At 43.7% G+C, this 18,530-nt stretch overlaps 1 long non-coding RNA gene across 1 annotated transcript; it reads left to right on the top strand.

Annotated features, from left to right (window-relative positions):
• The first annotated feature begins 368 nt into the window (after positions 1-368).
• Positions 369-7,621, top strand: LOC143269959 (uncharacterized). The gene is made up of 2 exons (XR_013046771.1): positions 369-500; positions 6,004-7,621. It is a non-coding gene; the product is annotated as an uncharacterized LOC143269959 (long non-coding RNA).
• The last annotated feature ends 10,909 nt before the right edge of the window (positions 7,622-18,530 follow it).

Genomic DNA, 18,530 nt, shown 5'->3' with positions numbered 1-18,530 from the left:
ACAACTGGCGTCCTCACAGGGGGACAAGTATGCACACACTCATATGCACTCACATGGAAGTATACACACAGGTACACACATGTACACATACATGCACATACCCTTACACACATGTACATACACACACATAAACATACATGTATACACACACACACTACCTCCTATGATTCTATTGGATTTCATTTGCATTTACAGAATCTTATGACTATCTCACCTGTACCGTGTCCCTAAAATACTTCTGCACCTTACTAGGGCCCTCAGTTGAGACAAAGCCTAGAGGAAATCTGCAGATTTAATATGCTCCTGTGATTCTAAAGTCCCACCCTCTTCTGGTTCTGGGGCTCTGCTCTCTGCTATTCGGTCTTCACAAGAGCCGTCATTAGTAGGTGATGGGACAGCCTGGAACCAGTGTGCCTGCAGGGCTCATGGTGCCGTACAGATCAGTGCAGGCCAGGGCTTCAGCCTGGAGACCACAACTTTAGTCTGCTTAGGGAAGACAGGTAAGGAACCCTGCAGAGGATGGATGTGGCGGCTGCCCTGTGGGAGAGAGACTAGCAATCTTCCTAAGAGTCTTCAGAGAGCTAGGGAGCTGACAGGCTGAAGCAAGGCTCCCCCAGGACGTGTGTGCAGCTGTGTGGTGAAGATTGGGAGGTTTAAAGAGAAGGAGCCGACAGAGCTGCCATCCCGAGGGCACCTGAGCAGATAGTTGTGTGAGGAAGAAGAACTTCATGAGCATCCTGGACTTGCCTGTCTCACACGTCGTCTCATTTGCAGTAGGAGGTGATGCTGGAACTCGGGGAATGGGCATCAAGACAAGGCACGGGATAAGAAGCCAGAAAGGAGATGGGGGATGGCTCAGCAGTTAACATATTTATTGCTTTTCCAGAGGATCTGGGGTTTTGTTCCCAGCGCCCACATGGTGACTCACGATGTTTCTTAACTTGAGTTTCAGGGGATCTGACACCTTCTTCCAGCTCTTTAGGTGTCGGGAAGGCACATGGTCCACACACATACATACAGGCAAAACATACGTGCACATAAAATAAAACCTAAAAACACAACACCAAGCAAGGAAGAAAGATCTAGGGTGTTTGTGCATCTCTTTGTGGGGTTGTTGTTTGTTTTCTTTTATTTCTCACGTTTGTTTTGAGGCAGGGTCTCACTATGCAACCCTGGCTGTCCTGAAACTCACAAAGATCCTCCTGCCTCTGCTTCCCGAGTGCTGGGATCAGAAACATGCACCAGGGTGCCCAGCTGCTATGGATTTTATAGAAGGTTGTCAATGACTAGGATTGGGTTCTGAGTTAACATTGTCAATAAATCCAGAGCACCTTTGGGGAATGAGCATCAGTCAGAGATCATGTTGCTATGGGGGTGGGCGTGGCTTCCCTTCTGGTCCAGGTTCGTTTTTTGTCACCTCCATTGCTCTCAGTGCAATTGCTTAATGTGATGCCTGGTGGACTCTCAACATGCGTTTCCTGTGGGAAAGAGAGAACTAGCTTTCACAGATTTTTCTTTGATCTCCATATGCGTGTGTGTGTGTGTGTGTGTGTGTGTGTGTGTGAGAGAGAGAGAGAGAGAGAGAGAGAGAGAGACAGAGACAGAGACAGAGAGAGACAGAGACAGAGAGAGAAGTTTCCCTGGAAGTGGAAGCTGAGTTAGAGATGACTGACTGAGAGCTGCTGTGTGCGTGTTGGACACTAGACCTGGATCCTCTGGAGGAGCAGCCAGTGCTCTTAATCTTTAAGCCATCTTTCTAGCCCTAAAATAAGAACAACAACAAAATAACATTAGTGTTTTGAGACGGGTCTCAAAAACTGCAAGTTCAGTAGGTTAATTTCTCCAACCACAAAGTATTTTGGGAAGTGTTTGGGAATCTTCCGGTCCACAGCATAACACATCCATCCATCTTTCCCGACTGTCATCATGTCTTCAAATCCATCACATCCCTTTCGTTTACGTCCTTCGGTGTCCCTGGGTTCAATGTCACTTTTCCCATCTGGACTGGGTGAGCATTCCCTGGCCTGTTCTCTAGGAAGACAGATATGTGAATAGTTAACTCAACCTCATGGTACTTCTGAATTTCATTCTTCCTAAAGATGTGTGAATAGTTAACTCAACCTCATTAATCAGTTGCTGCTTCAGCCTGAGAGCTTCAAAGCTGAGTTATTTGCCTCTGGGTCAGATCGTAAAGTTGGTTTATAGGTGGAGTATGCATGCATGTACGCTGAAGGAAATGATCTGATTTATAGACTTGAGAATATGTAAAGCATGTGAAAAGTAACGAGAGAATTTTGAAAAGATGAAGATGATTCTTACCACGTTCTAAGAGTTTCAAGTCTCATTATAGATACTAGTTTTTAACTTTTATTATTATTATGTGTGTGATATGTGTGTGTATGCCTGTGTATATGTGTGCATGTTCCACAGCATGCACGTGGAGGTCAGAGGGCAACTTTTGGGAGTTCACCTTTCAGTGTGGGCTCAGAAGCTCAAATTCAGGCAGTCAGGCTTGAACAGCAAGCATCTTTACACACTGAGGGATCTTGCAAGCCCGAGTGCTTAAAAAGCCATTGTCTTTGTTCCGGTGGAAGCTCCACCTCAATCCCTGGCACCCTGGCATCCATGCACCCAAAGAATCTGGAATGTTCTGGTGGAAGTCCCGCCTCTCTGCCCAGACCCTACACCCCAGAAAGTCCTGCCAATGGCTCCTCCTCCAGAGGTGCTCAAGACCACTCCCCCAGAGTATTTAAACTGCACCCTAGAAAACAGACACGTGGTTTTTCGGTCTCTCTTTCCCATGTCCTCTCAGAGTTGCTGGAGAATCACCCAGGAATGCTTTACCCATTAAACTGGGGCTTTTTCTGATTCAGTCTGATTCGGTCTGATTTTGATTGCTGTGTTGGCAGAGAGGCTTATCGGGGTGCAAAAAACTTTTCAGTCTTCAAGAGCAAAGGTGACGCCATAAAAGGCTTGTGCTTAGGTCAGCCAGACACAGAGAACGGTCTGTAGAGTTCCATCCAGATGACAGCAGTGTTCGATACACTTGGCCTGGGACTATGAGAGGCCCACAGATGACTAATACATAGACAATTCACCATCACTGAACTGTGTAGCCAAGGAGACAGGTGCACACAACTAAACAGTCTACAAGCTAGCAGAAAGCAGATGGAAATGCTCTGAGATTAGTGAGGTGGGAGCCGGTGCTGATTCGGCAAAGTCCCTTGTACTTCTTGAACAGTCCGTTCTCACTGCGGGAAGGCAGGAGCCTTCAGGACAAGGTGGCATTTGATTTGGTTGTGAAGGATGAAGAGATATTGGGGGTGAGGATGTAGGCAGTGAAAGAGAAGTAAAAAGGAATGTAATCTGATTTAACAGATAGCTGGAAGACACAGTGTTTTTTGTTTTTGTGTTTGTTTGTTTGTTTGTTGTTGTTGTTGTTGTTTTCCAAGACATGGTTTCTCTGTGTAGCTTTGTGCCTTTCCTGGAACTCACTTTGTATACCAGGCTGGCTTCGAACTCACAGAGATCCGCCTGGCTCTGCCTCCCGAGTGCTGGGATTAAAGGCGTGCGCCACCACCGCCCAGCAACACAGTGTTTTAAATTTCCATTGAGATTAACCAACAGCTCAGACTTTGGTCCATCAGTCCCATTCCCTCATCCCCCACCCCTTTTGAGACACAGTCTCATGTATTCCAGGCCTTGAACTCAATTTGTAGTTGAGAATGACTTTGAACTTGTAATCCTCCTGCCTGCACTTTCCAAGTGCTGGGAAAAAGAGGTGCCTCAGGAGAGCCAGCCTTAGAAGGGAGAGAGGCAGAGAACTCATTTCTCGATGCAGTTAGAGCTGGCGGGATATCAGTCTGTAGCCTGGGAGATGTGTGAGCAGGAGGTGTGGGTCGGAGAGCTATTTGGGAAGAGGTAGTGGATGAAGATGTCAGGGAGAGTTAACACAGGGAAATGAGTGGAGGGTTGTGTGTATGAACTCAAAAAACAAAAGCAGAAAACTACCTTTACATGGAGGGGCACTTGGCCCGATGGACAAAGGAAACGATTCAGTTCTTAAATTAAAGAAATGGTCGTGTTCAATATTGTTGTGCTTAGAATATTTAGGATGTGACAGGTGACAACTTGCAAGTTGTCAAAGAGAGAGGAAGAAACAGTTGGGTTACTGGGTGGAACGTAACAGAAGGGTGGTCAGGAAACAAGTTGGGGAGTGGGCGACATCTTCCTTCCTCAGCCGTGGACTGGCAGAAATGAGGACGCAAGCATCCTTTGTGGGAGGGTTAATGGCTTGATTAGGCAGAAAGTTAGGTTTCCGTGAGTCCAGGGCGCCCAGGGGAAGGAGGCGTGTTCAGGGCAGAGACCCAAAGTGTAGCAATTCATGGCCAACAGAATGAAGGTTCTCAGCAACAGTGGGAACACTCCACCAGTCTGGAAATTTTCACTACGGCAAACTGACCTGACCTGACAGCTTACCTCATGGGTACATTAGAGGGCGATTCCAATCAGATTGGTTGTGCTTCCTCGATATAATTACTAACTAGTCTCTGTCAGCCCATTGTTTTAGCTGCTTCTTGTTGGTACCCCCTGAACTCACTAATCTCGCTGTATAGACACTTCTTTTGTATGCTCATTGTAAACAATAACATCCCCCAAATCACTCGTGTTCACTCTTTGTTTTCATATGTTACAAGTGAAATGCACGGCGGTTAAAATGGAAAAGGCATAGAAGAGGCCCTGGTAACTGACAACTTGATCCCAGCCTTAGCCACCATTTCTAGCTACAGCTTTGGGAGACTGACTTCATTCTCCGAGTTGCCACTTTCTCTCCGGCCAAACTACGTCACTGGATGTTTCAGCCCATTCTCATCTTTCTCTTTTCCCGGGCTTCTCAACAGCCCTTCCTGTCTTGTTTTCTGTATAACTTGCCATATGTCCTTTACTGCTTTCACTTTTTTTCATTAAAAAACAAAACCCCAAAAACCTTCCTGAATGCTTGCTACATGTCAGCTACCTAAGAAACACGATGTTTGAAACCCTGTTTCCACTCACCAGTCGCGAGCCTGCCTTAAAAGGCGGTGATGGGCAAATTGGCCCCTCTGTCCTCGTCAGCTTTGGAAAGCAACTGTGGCCGTAGGCAGACCTCCCAGAAGCTGTGACCCTTGAATTCAGCCTCAGAGAAGAAATCTGAGTCAATTGTAGGCACGATGGGTTGATTTAGACAGAGGGGACAGGCACGGCATAAGAAGTCACCAACTTCAAGGGCACAGTGCATCCTAAGTGTCCAAGCAGTTGCCCGTGGCTGAACACAGAGCAGGGAGAGATTAGAGAGGGCAAGTTAAAAGCCTGGCCTATGTGTGCAGTATAGGGTTCAGTGGCCAGATGCTACGGCTTTACAGGGTTCAAATCTTCTGTTATCTGTGAGTGAGCGGCTGTTCTTGGGCAAGGAACATCACTCTTCATGTTTTAGTTTCCCCGCGGTAAAATGGAGCTGAATACGGTATGACATATTTCCCTCACATAGAAGCATTCAAAGCAATGTCCAGGACATGGTAACGGCTATGAAGGATTCAAGAAGGTAGTGAAGGGTGAATCCTTCAGATTGGCATCTTAGACAGAGGAGTATAAAGACAGAGGAGAGCCATGAAAACCAGAGTAAAGGATGACAGAGAGGGAATAGTCTTTCAGTAGAGTACTGAGATGCCCATGTGAAAGGCTGGAGAAGGAGCCACTGAACGTCATGAAGGCCCATCAGATGAACATAGGGGGAGCTCATTAATACTCAGGGTTCTCCTTCAAAACATGGCTTTCCAGTTGTACCCTAACTACACACATTTGTGCAAACGGGTGGGGGGAAGGGAGAGGGAGAAGGCCGGGGGTGAAGGGGAGAGAATAATGAGTTAAGTCATAGGCTTTGGGGACAGGGACAGGCGGGCCTAGCTGTAAAATCCTCACCTCTATTGATTTAATCATGGCATCTCATCTATGTTATTTGACCAGGTTTGAATTTTGATATTTTTCTCCCCTCAAAAAGAAGTTGACAGACTTGGCCTGGCAGAGCTGTGAGAACTGAAAGGAGATCATGTCCTGTGTGGTGCCTGCCTCTCCCATCATAGGTACTCAGGAAAATGGGGAAACGGGCGTGGTTTGGGGCCTGAGAGTGCTGAATTCCATAGGGCACACCTAAGGACAAAAATATCTCCCCAAGCCCGACAAAACCATCGTAAAATGTGTCCGTCCAGCACTCGCAGGAGCTACACGAAGAACATGGAGGCTTACCAGATGTTCTTATCTTCACTGCCCCATTTCTGGGAACCTGGGACTCTTCCCTTGTTTGAACTCCAGGGCATATGAGAAATCACTGATGAGATGAGATGAAGCCCTGTGGAGGTGGGACAAAGATTGATACCCTGAAGAGAGGGACCGAGCTGGAAGACTAAGGGCTGGATAGGCAGACCTGTCTCTTTCTGCAGGGGAGATTCCAGGAAACCGATTATCATCCTGGGCAGTTGCTCCCTCCCCTGCTGAGGCCTATCTGAGGAGTGGGGTCTTGGTTGACATTCCAAATCTCCCTCTGAAAAGTTCAAGGGATGCTCCCTGCCTAGCTGCGGAAACAAGGAAAGCAAACACCAGGCTTCAGCTGAATGGACTGCCTGCTGCTGTCTAGAAAGGTTCCAGTCGGTGACTGAGCCCTCCCAAGCGAAGAAACTCACTTCAAAAGCCACCGGTCCTGGTCTTACAACAAGCCAGTGTTTGTTAAATTGAGCTTGAGGTGACACACACCCCAAACCCATTTCCAGTTTGCGCTCAGGGGCAAGTCCTTGACCACACAAAGGGTGAGGCGCTTGGGGAATTTGTGGACTGTCCAGTTGATCAGATAAACCCAGAGAGAATCAGAAAGGAGGCTTTCAAGGTTTTACTACAAACAGCTGAAGCGCCCGCAGCTAATCTGAGCTTTCCTTTCCCTCCCCGGGTGAAGTTTGCCTTCGGTAAACACCAGCGACTTCCCTCTCTGAAGCACAAAGACACTCTTCATCTGAATTCTAGAGAAAAAAAGATCCGGCGCTAGCTTGAAAGAAGTGGATTTCAACCCGGGATGGACTGATCTGTTTCCCGTTTCTTCTGCATCTCAATAATACACACGGATGTAGCCAAACCCAAACTGACCAACAAAACTTAGTTATACAGTAGATTCAAACTGAGGCCCAGCTGAGACAAGACTTGCTAGACCTCCGGGAGGCACTCTGTCATTCCTTACATGTCATCACATTTAATTATATTAATCTTGGCCACAAGTAGTGGGGGGGGGGGGCGCGTATTATGACTCTTTGTCTAGCAACAGGGTTCAAGGTCTCTTAGCTAATATGCAACTCTAAATGTTACCAGTTTCTAAGCCAAGGATATGTCCTTTTCTCAGACCAATGACCTCCACCAACTTTCTAAAACATTAGTTCTCTGCCTTTTGTTCTGTGGCTAACTCAGGCCCCCACCCCATCTCCACCCCTGCACCCTAAACTATCCTGACCATACTTACATTTCCAGTCTCCCATCCCTCTGGTCCTGGATGCTTACCCCAGCTAGAAATTATATGTAGGTCTTTTAAAGAATTTTAAAAATAGTATTGCCTTTTTGCTTATATATATATATATATATATATATATATATATATATATATATATATATATTTGGTTTTTTGAAACAGGGTTTCTCTGTGTAGCTTTGTGCCTTTCCTGGAACTCGCTTTGGAGACCAGGCTGGCCTCGAACTCAGAGATCCGCCTGCCTCTGCCTCCCGAGTGCTGGGATTAAAGGCGTGCGCCACCACTGCCCGGCTGCTTTTATATTTTGAATTAAAATGTTTCAAAGTTTGTGTGGAGTGGGTGTACATGTGAGTGTGTGTGTGAGAGAGCTTATGTGCAGGTATAAGGGTTCCAGAGGTGTCTTTCTCTATGGTTCTTTACTTTATTGCCTTGAGACATGGTCTCTCACTGAGCCTGGAGCTCCCCATTTCATCTAGGCTGGCTGGCCAGCAAATTAGTGGGCTCTACCTGTCTTTATCCCCAAAGCTGGGGTTTACAGACATATGTGGCAACACCTGGCTTTTCACAGGGGGATTTGAACTCAGATCCTCATGTTTACATAGCAAGTGCTCTTCCCCTCTGAGCCATGGCCTCAGGTTCATCTTACTGTTTTGGCATTGCCTTTTTGTGTGTACAAAGTATGTATGTATATAACAGGGCAATAAAAGATTATTTTAACAGCTGATGATCCAGACACAGCTGGGGGAGGCAGAATCAGCAAACTCACTCAGATCTGCTGTGCGTTTATTGCCGTATTCTGATCCCAACGTTGGACAAGGAAACAGTGAGAAAGGGCAGTAACTTGCTTCACGGTAGCAAAGGGTGACAACTCCTAGCTGGATGTGGTGACCCATGCCTGTATTCCCACCACTCAGGAAGCTGATTCCCAACCCAAGATGGAAGCTAACTTGGGCTCTGTAACCAATTCCAGGATAGGCCTGGGTTATGTGGTGAGTTCTTGTTTGAAAACAAAAAAAACCAAAAAACTCATGTATGGGTCTAGAGCGAAGGCTCGGCATTAAATGTGCTTGCTGTGAAATCATGAAGACTGGGGTTCAAATCCCAGAACTCGTGTAAACTAGCTCTGAGGGGAGGCTGAGACAGAAAGGTTGCTGGGGCTTATTGGCTTCCGGCCTGGACAGGAAACCTTGAGCGTCAGGTTCAGGGCGAGATGCTGCCTCAGAGAAATCGGCAGAGAGTGATAAAGAAGGATGCTCCAAGCCCTCCTCTAGTTTCCCAGTGTGCATGTGCACAGGTGTGTGAATTTGCACAGGCGAATGAGTTTCCTGTGTGTCCACTTCTCCTTTTACATACTTTTACAAACACAGACGTACTCACAATTTTCAAATTACATCTATTTGTTTGATTGTTTCTTTGTGTATGTGCCTGGGGGCACATGCCACACAGCAAATGCGGAGACCACAGGACAGACAGCTCCTTAGGAGTGGACTCTCTCCTTCCACCACGTGGGTATTGGGAATTGAACTTGTGTAGTTTACAGCCTTGGTGGCAAGCATCTTCATGCCAGTCCCAATTTAATGGTTTTGAAGTCATTGTCCACTGAGGCACAAAACCAAAGGGCTGAACACAATCGGATTTCCTGCCAGCTCCTCTTCCAGACCCTGACCCTAACGCTTTGGTCTGCTTTGCATTTGGAATATTTTATTTTATCTCAATCGCTGGAGATCAGTCCCAGGGATGTGTGTGGTTTGTGCAAAGGGAAGCAGGTCTACATAACCAGGAATGTGAATATAACTAGTTGGCTGTTCCAAAGTAGAAGTGCCATCCTATCCTGCCCTGCCCTTGTGTGAAAATGCCTCAATATTAAGATATGTTAATATGTACATATTAATATATGTATTTCGGTGAACTTTTTCTCCCTACATTTACTTTCTTTGAAAACCTGCTGCTGTGTGTTACATTGTGTTCTGAGACCAGCTTCTTTTTTTTCCTTTTAATTGAAAATAGATTTTTTTCCCTCACATAATACATCCAGATTACAGTTTCCCCTCTCTCTACCCCTCCCAGTTCCTCCCCACATCCCCTTCCATCCAGATCCACCACAATAAAACAAAACAAAAACTAACACACAGGACGAGAACAAAACGAAAAAGCAGAAGGAAAAGAACCCAAGAGAAGGCACAAGAAACAGAGACCCACTTGTCCCCACACTCAGGAATCCCGTAAAAACACTAAACTGGAATCCATAAAATACATGCAAAGGACCTGCAGGGTAAAAAGAGAGAGGGAAAAAATACACAAACGAAATAAAAATAATAAGAAAAAATTTAAAAAACAGAACGAAGCGGGAAATCCCCGACAGCATTGTAAGACAAATGATGACAACCATGCCATCAAGGTCATTTTCTGTTGGTCATCTGGTTCTGGGCACGCGGCCGACCCTCAAGAGTAGTTTATTTCCCCTGTGAGACTCCCTTGGAGGAACTAAGTTCTCATTTGAAAGTCGTTATCAACTGGAAATTGCTTCTGGGTTGGGGATGGGGGCACGTGTCCACTTCTCCTTTCAGCTCTAGGGTCCCATCTGTGCAGATCCATGCAGGCCCTGTGCATGCTGCCTCAGTCTCTGTGAGTTCATGTGAGCATCCATCCTGTTGATCTGGAGGACCTTGGTTTCTTGTTTCCCTCCATCCCCTCTGACCCCCTATACTCTTCCTGCCTGTTTTCCAGCATTCCCTGAGCCCCAAGGAAGGGGTTTGATGGAGAGACCCCATTTAGAGCTGAGTGTTCCAAGGTCTTTCATTCTCCACATGATAACTGGGTCTCTCTATTGGTTTCCATCTTCTGCAGGAGAAAGTTTCTCTGATGATGACTGAGAATGGCCTATGAGTAAGTATAGCAGAATGTCATTAGGAGTCATTTTATAGCTACTTTTTGTTTGTTTATTTAAAAACAATGGTATTTGGTTTTACCCTATGTCTCTGGGCTGTCTATTCTCAGGTTCTTGGTCACCAAAGCAGTGTCAGACAGATATGGGTTCCATCTCATGAAATGGGCCTTAAGTCAAATCAGACATTGGTTGGTGACTCCCACAAGTTTTCTGCCACCATTGCCCTAGCTGACTTCGTAGGCAGAATACCACTGCAGATCAAAGGGTTTGTGGCTGGGTTGGAGTTTTCCTTTCTCCTTTGGCAGTGTGCAGAGTCCCTTCCTGTACCAAGGAAGTCAGTGTGAAGGGGTGAAGGCTCCATGCAGGCACCAGCTCAACCTCTCCATGTTCAATGAGTTGTATAGGTGTTGTCTGCAGCAATTTTAGGGTCACTTATAAGTACTACATATCATCTACGAATAAAGATACTTCGACTTCTTTGTTTCCAATTTGTGTACTCTTGATCTCTTTCAGTTGCCTTATTTCTCTAGTTAAGACTTCAAGTGCTATTTTGAACAGGTATGAAGAAAGTGACAGCCTTGCTTTGTTCCTGATTTTAGCTTTGAATTTCTCTCCATTCAAGTTGATAATGGTCATCGTCTTGCTATAAACTGCCTTTATTATGTCCTTTGTATTCCTAATCACTCCAGTGCTTTTATCATGAAGGGGTGTTGGATTTTGTCAAAAGCCTTTTCTGCATCTAATGAAATGATCATGTGGTTTTTATATTTCAGATTGTTTATATGGTGGGTTACATTTATCCATTTATATATATTGGATCATCTCTGAATCTCTGGGATGAAGCCTACTTAATCATGGTGAATGATCTTTTTGGTGTGTTCTTGGATTCCATTTGAAAGTACTTTATGGAGATTTTTTTTGTATCTATATTCACAAGGGAAATTGGTGTATAATTTTTCTTTTTTTGAGTCTTTATGTGGTTCGGGTATCAGGGTAACTGATGGCCTCATTAAACAAGTTGGGCAATGTTCCTTCTGTTTCTATTTTGTGGAATAATTTGAGAAGTATTGGCATTAACTCTCCTTTGACTGTCTGGTAGAATTCTGTACTAAAACCATCTCGAACTGGGCTTTTTTTTTTTTTTTTTTTTTTTTGGTCTAGAGATGACTGCTTCTATTTCAATAGGGGTTTTGATCAGTTTAAATTGCTTATCTGATCTTGATTTGCCTTTGATAAATGGTATGTATAGAGAAATCTATCTATTTCTCTCAAATTTTCCAGTTTGGTGGAATATAGGTTTTTAAGGTGTGTCCTTATGACTTTGGATTTTTTTCTGTGTCTGTTGTTATATCCCCCTTTTCTTTTCTTTCTTTCTTTCTTTTTTTTTTTTTTTTTTTTTTTGGTTTTTTGAGACAGGGTTTCTCTGTGTAGCTTTGGAGCCTGTCCTGGAACTCACTCTGTAGCCCAGGCTGGCCTCGGACTCACAGAGATCTGCCTGCCTCTGCCTCCCAAGCGCTGGGATTCAAGGCATGTGCCACCACCACCCAGCTTCTTTACTTTTTTTAAAATAATTTTTATTTTATGGGCATTGATGTTTTGCTTGCATGTATTCCAGATCTTGGAATTACAGACAGTTATGAGTTGCCATGTGGGTGCTGGGAATTGAACCCAGGTCCTCAGGAAGCGCAGTCAGTGCCCTTAATCACTGAGTCATCTCTCCAACCCCTATATCCCCCTTTTCATTTCTAATTTTGTTAATTTAGATATTGTCTCTACCTTTTAGTTAATTTGCATAAGGGTTTGTCAATCTTATTGATTTTCTCAAAGAACCAACTCTTTGTTTCATTGATTCTTTAGGCATATTTTTTTTGTTTGTTTGTATGTTGCTTTTTTTGTTCTAGGGCTTTCGGGTATGCTGTTAAGTTACTAGTATGAGATCACTCCAGTTTTTTTTTTTTTTTCTAACTTGCCTCTTAGAATTGCCTTCATTGTATTCTGTAAGTTTGAGTATGTTGTGTATTCATTTCATTCAATTCTAGAAAGTCTTTCATTTCTTTCTGGACCCATTTTTCATTCCATAGTGAGTTGTTCAGTTTCTGTGACATTGTAGGGCTTTTTGTTGTTTTTGCTGTTGTTGATATCCAGCTTTAATCTGTGTCTGATAGGATGCACAGAGTTATTTCAGTTTTCTAGTATCTGTTGAGAGTTGTTTTGTGTCTATGTGGTCAGTTTTGGAGAAAGTTTCATAAGGTGTTAAGAAGGTATATTATTTTGTTTTAATAACTTATTTATTTGTACTTTATGTGCATTGATGTTTTGCCTGCATATATATTTGTGTGAAGGTGTCGGATCCCCTGGAACAGGAGTTACAGACAGTTTTGAGCTGCCATGTGAGGGCTAGGAATTGAACGTGGGTCCTCTGGCAGAGTAGTCAGTGATCTTACTGCTGAGCCATCTCTCCAGCCCCAAGTAAGTATATTCTTTTGTGTTATGGTGAAATGTTCTGTAAATATGTTAGGTCATTTTGGTTTATAACACCTGCTCAAGCATCTCTCTGTTTAGTTTTCTTTCATTGTTTTTTTGTTTTGTTTTGGTTTTTTGAGACAGGGTTTTTCTGTATAGCCCTGGCTGTCCTGGAACTTACTCTGTAGACCAGGCTGGCCTTGAATTCACAAAGATCTGCCTGCCTCTGCCTCCTGAGTGCTGGGATTAAAGTCATGAACCACCACCACCTGGATAGTTTGCATCTTTTTATTGGGTAATTGAGACTATTGATGTTGAGAGATATCAATGGGCAGTGTTTGTTGATTCCTTTTATTTTGCTAGTGTGTGTGTGTGTGTGTGTGTGTGTGTGTGTGTGTGTGTGTGTGTTTTCCTCTGTTTTGATTTGCTGGTCCAGGATTATTTATTTCTTGTATTTTCCTGAAAGTGGTTAATCTGTTTAGGTTGAGTTTACCTTCTAGCACCACCTGTAAGGCTGGATTTGTAGGTAGATATTGCTTACATTTGGTTTTATTATGGAATGTCTTATTTTTCTCCATCTATTAGGATTGAAAATTTTGCTGGGTGTAGTGGTCTGGGCTGGCATCTGTGGTCTCTTAGAGTCTGAAGCACATCTGTCCAGGCTCTTCTGGCTTTAGAGTCTCCACTGAGAAGCCAGGTGTAATTCCAATAGGTCTGCCTTCATATGATACTTGTTCTTTTTCTCTTGCAGCTTTTACTATTCTTTCTTTGTTCGGAATGTTTATTGTTTTGATTATTATGTGCTGAGGGGGCTTTCTTTTCTGGTTCAGTCTATTTGATGTTCTGTAAACTTCTTGGATCTGGATAGGCACCTCCTCCTTTGGACATTTTCTTCTATGATTTTATTGAGAATATTTTCTGTGCCTTTGACCTGAATTTCTTCTCTTTCTTCTGTTCCCATTACTCTTAGAGTTGGTCTTTTCATAGCAACTCAGATTTTCTGGATGTTTTGTGCCTGTTGTTTTTTTAGATTTAACGTTTTTTTGACTGAGGTATTCATTTCTTTCATGGTGTCTTCAGTGCCTGAGATTCTCTCTTCCATTCTATTCTATTGGTGAGTCTTGCCTCAGAGGTTCCTGTTTGAGTTCCTAAATTTTTCATGTCCAGACTTCTCTCAGTTTGGATTTTCTTTATTGATTCTATTTCCATTTTTAGATCTTGAACTGTTTGATTCATTTCTTTCCACTGTTTGTGTTTTCATGGAGTTCTTTAAGGGATTGTTCACTTCATCTTTAAGGACCCTTTATCAGATCCATGAAGGCCATTTTAAGGTCTTTTTCTTGTGCTTCAGCTGTGTTGCAGTATACTCAGGGTCTGCTGTGGTAGAGCTGCTGGGCTTGAATGGAAACCTATTTCCCTGGCTCTTATTGATTGTGTTTTGCACTCATGTCTAGGCATCTGGGTTTGGGAAGATTGTAATTCCAGGTGCTGCTATCTGGTCCTGTCTTTGTTTGGTGGGGAGGCTTTCTTGTTCCTTGGCTTCTGTTGTCCCCTCTGGTTCTTGGGAGAGTGATCTCTCTGTATTGCCTGGTAGGAAATTCTTCTGGGATCTTGACAGGTGGGGCCACTGGGAGTTCCAGGCAAAACTTGTTTCTAGGTGTTAGGAGCTCACACTTAGGAATGGGGATGGGCTAAAAGGCAGGGTGGGGCTGAGGAGGTCCTGAGGAGGAAAGGAAATGGGGCCAGAGAGGAGAGTCTGCACCAGGTAGTCTACTACAGAGCTGGGAATGAGACTGGGGGAGTGGATTTGGAAGGAAGGAGAGAGAGGTGAAGATCTGCAGTCAGCCTATCTGCTTCCCTCGCTGGAATGGCTTTCAGATGCCCAGGAAGAGCCTGCTGGAGTTGGGGGCTTGGATAAAGCAATGGGTGTGGGGAGAGGTGGTGATCTGCTGCAGAACTAGGGATGAAACTGGAGGATTGGATTTATAGGAGTGGAGGGACAGCTGAAGATCTGCAGTTAGTCTACCTGCTTCCATGACCACAGTGACCAGGAATTCCCTCTGAAGATGTCCTCTGCCCCTCCCCAGCTTCTTGCTTGAGTGTTCATTTTCTCTGACCTTTGTTATAGCCATGCATCTGTTTACTGGGACTGTAGCATTTGAAGAATTTCTCTTTTCTTTTTGGACAAGACCTCACTATGTAGTCCGGGCTAGCTGGGAACTCTCTGTACATCAGGCTAGCCTTGGACTCATAGCGTTCTGCCTGCCTCTGCCTCATGAGTGCTGGGATGAAAGGCTTGCACCACCAAGTCCAGCACAATTCTATTCTTATGAATACAGTTTTTTTTTTCATTGAAATCAAACAGCATAACACCCATCACCTGTGATTTCCTATCAGTCATGTTTTGCATCCCATAATTCTTGATTTATTGATTTAACGTGTCTCTTGTACTGAACTATAAGCCCTTCTGAGTGTGATGTTTTCGTTACCATTGAGTATTTCATCTCCAGAATCGTGGTAGGGATTTAAGTTGCTACCCAGTAAGTAATGGTGAGGTGTTGACTATTGACTAGGCTTGAAAATCAAACTGGCTCTGAATTTCTGCAGTGCAATTTGTGAACTGACTGACCTTGAACAAGTTGGTTAGCTACTCTGAGCCTTCACACCTTTGCCTAGAAAACCATGACAGAGAAGCACACCTCCTGGCTTTTTGGACATTCATGTGGCCTATAAGTCAGTTCCTGTGACATGCTGTTGTTCTCAGGTGGTGGCTACCTGCACAAGACTGGGCCGTCAGCATTTCACCATGGATGTAGTGGGTGTGTATAAGACCCCACCCTTCCCTGATGTTGTAGGGGAAGCTAAGCATTGGGAAAGGGAGTCATATTCCACATTGGTATGGCCATTGGTTCATTTTTCTCCTTCAAGTAAATAAACCCTACATATGATCATGTTGGTGACCCCAATTAAATGCTGGGGGTCTCTTCCCCTGCCTCCCCGCAAAGTCAGGGAAGTACAAAGGGAACTTCAGGAGGAGGGATTTGATGCATGGGGATAAAAAGATGATAATGGATGGGGATTTCATAAAACAACATTACTTATATGTATGAAATCAGCCAAGAGTAAATACACTAAATAATAAAAAAAATAAAATCAGTTCAGTGTTTCTAACACAGAATCAGTATAAGTGCTACCAAAAATGTTGATATTTTGTAGAAAAATTAATTTTCACCATAGTGTCAGGATCTAAAAATATCTCCTAAATTAAGAGCCAGTGAGTAAACTCAAGAAATCATTGCAGTAACAATGTTCAAGTTTGCCCACTTTCTTTTCCTATAGAGCTCCTGTATGGATTTCTCTTCATGAAGAAGAATGCAAATTACCAAATGAATTCATGCTATCAGGAAGCCTGGCAGAGCATGAAACTTTTATTTTGAAAGGGAATCCAGGGTGAGACTTAGTGGTCCAGTAAACCTTACAGGAGATGTACAAGACCACTGGATTTCATTCCATGTGGAAAAAATGCCTTCCAAGAAAGCTATGTGCGCTGGAGAGACAGCTTAGCAGTTAAGAATGCTTGCTGCTCTTCTAGAGGACGTGAGTTTGGTTCTTGGGTAGCTGACAGCTGTCTGTAGTTGCAGTTCCAGGAATTCTAATACCCTCTTCTGGCCTCCCTGGGCACTGCACCCATGTGACATACACTCAGACATGAATGCATGTGTGAAAAAGAAACCATACGCTGTGAACACAAATTAAGCGGTAGATGATGGTATGCATGACTCAGAGTTTGGGGAAAGAGATGGTTAGTTTTCACTGTACACTTGACACAGCAGAGTCTCCAGGCAAGTGAGACTTGGGGCTGGATCATCTGCTTAGGTTGGCTATGGGCAAGTCTGTGAGGGGTTGTATTTGAGTTAGTAAAGGTGGGAAGACCTGTCCTGATTATGGGTGGTGCTGCATGATGGTTTGGGCCCTCACTGAATGAAAAGGAGAATGAGCTGAGCACTGGTGAGCACACATGAATTCATTGCTCTTTGTTCTTGACTGTGGGTGTGATATGACCACCTCTGTCAAATTCCTGCTGCCTTGACTGCCCTACAGTGATGGCTGTAACCTAGAACTGTGAGCCAGGCACACCCCTTTTCTCTTAAGTTGATTTTTTTTGGGGGGGGGGGTGTTGAGACAGGGTTTCAATGAGTCGCCTGCTGTCCTAGAACTCACTCTGTCGACCAGCCTGGGCTTGAACTCACAGAGATCTGCCTGCCTCTGCCTCCTGAGTGCTGGAATTAAAGGGGTGTGCCACCACCACTTAGCTAAAGCAGGAATGGAGGTCTGGGATAAAGTCAGGTTTATTCAATACAGTGCACCCATGATACAGAAATGAATCAGCTACACTGCTGCTGATTTGGCTGTCATCTCTTCATTTCCAAGGGACATGGGGAAGGTCTGGAGAAGGTTGCCAAGCTGTGGCTTCAGCAAGCCCTCCACAGTTCAAGAGAAAAGAGGGGGCCTCTTCTCCCTAGCTTTTATCCAATCACGTATCTCTAGAGAAGACCACACCCATTGGGCCAAGCTGCTCCAATACAGGCTATCAGACTGAATTCTCACAACATGTGCCCCTTTTTGTCTAAAATAAAAAGGAAGGTTCTAATCTTAGCATAATAAAAACTATATACAATAAGAACAATTATCAACTAGGAAATATATCTTAGATGTACAAACCATAGGTAATAAGCAAATTTTTGTAGAGATTACTCCAATAGTTGTCCTTTCCTGGAGAATCTAAGTTTTGCACCTAATATGTCCTTAGTTAAGATTCAGGAGGATTGTATCAGCAGGAAATAGTCTAGAGAACTATGCCCAAATTCCCAAAATATTGTTTATGAATGTTTGTTTTCATTTAAAGTGGGTTGGTTATAAATTGTCATTGGTAATAGTCAATCTCTTTCTAAAGAAGAAAGGGGTATATGATATTGAAATGATGGGGGAAACAGTAGATTATTGAATCTACTTTAATCCAAAAAACAATTGTTAATCTCAAAATATTTTACATTGGTATGGATTTTAGTTTATTGATACAAACTTAAAGTCAATTTTGCTATACTATATGTATATTTCTACTCTTGTTTAAGGTATTGTGTTTATACAGCTCAATTAAAAATGTAATGTATAATTAAAAATACAGATTAATAGTTAGTCATATATAATAGTCAAACCTATAGTCATGTTAGTTAGGTTTTCTATGTGTGCAGAGATATATTCCAAATAGATAGGTTATCTTCTAACACTTCAAAGACCTACAGAATATGGCATTTAAAATGTTTTAACAACTTAGAATTCTTTTGATGTGAGGCAAGCCTGGTCTTGGCAGCACCAGTGTACTCCTGAGAGGATGCTGGGCAACAGAGAATCTCCATATGGAGTTTGGTTTCTTCTTGGCAAAACCGGCCTATTGGGCAAAAAACTGCCCTTGCCTCAACTGTTGACAGTAAGTACACTGTCCAATCTGGACAAACAGGACACAAGGAAAATCGATTTTCAACTTTGCCAAGAGAGAGTAGGACAGTCCTTCAAATTTTCTTTTGAAAAAGGTCTGTCAGATATTCTGGGCCTATAAGCCAAAGTTGGATGCCCCAA

This window comes from Peromyscus maniculatus, chromosome 21, assembly GCF_049852395.1.
Source record: "Peromyscus maniculatus bairdii isolate BWxNUB_F1_BW_parent chromosome 21, HU_Pman_BW_mat_3.1, whole genome shotgun sequence".
Classification (NCBI taxonomy): Eukaryota; Metazoa; Chordata; class Mammalia; order Rodentia; family Cricetidae; genus Peromyscus; species Peromyscus maniculatus.
Note: the sequence above shows the minus strand (reverse complement) of the source record. Positions and strands in the feature narration are given on the sequence as shown.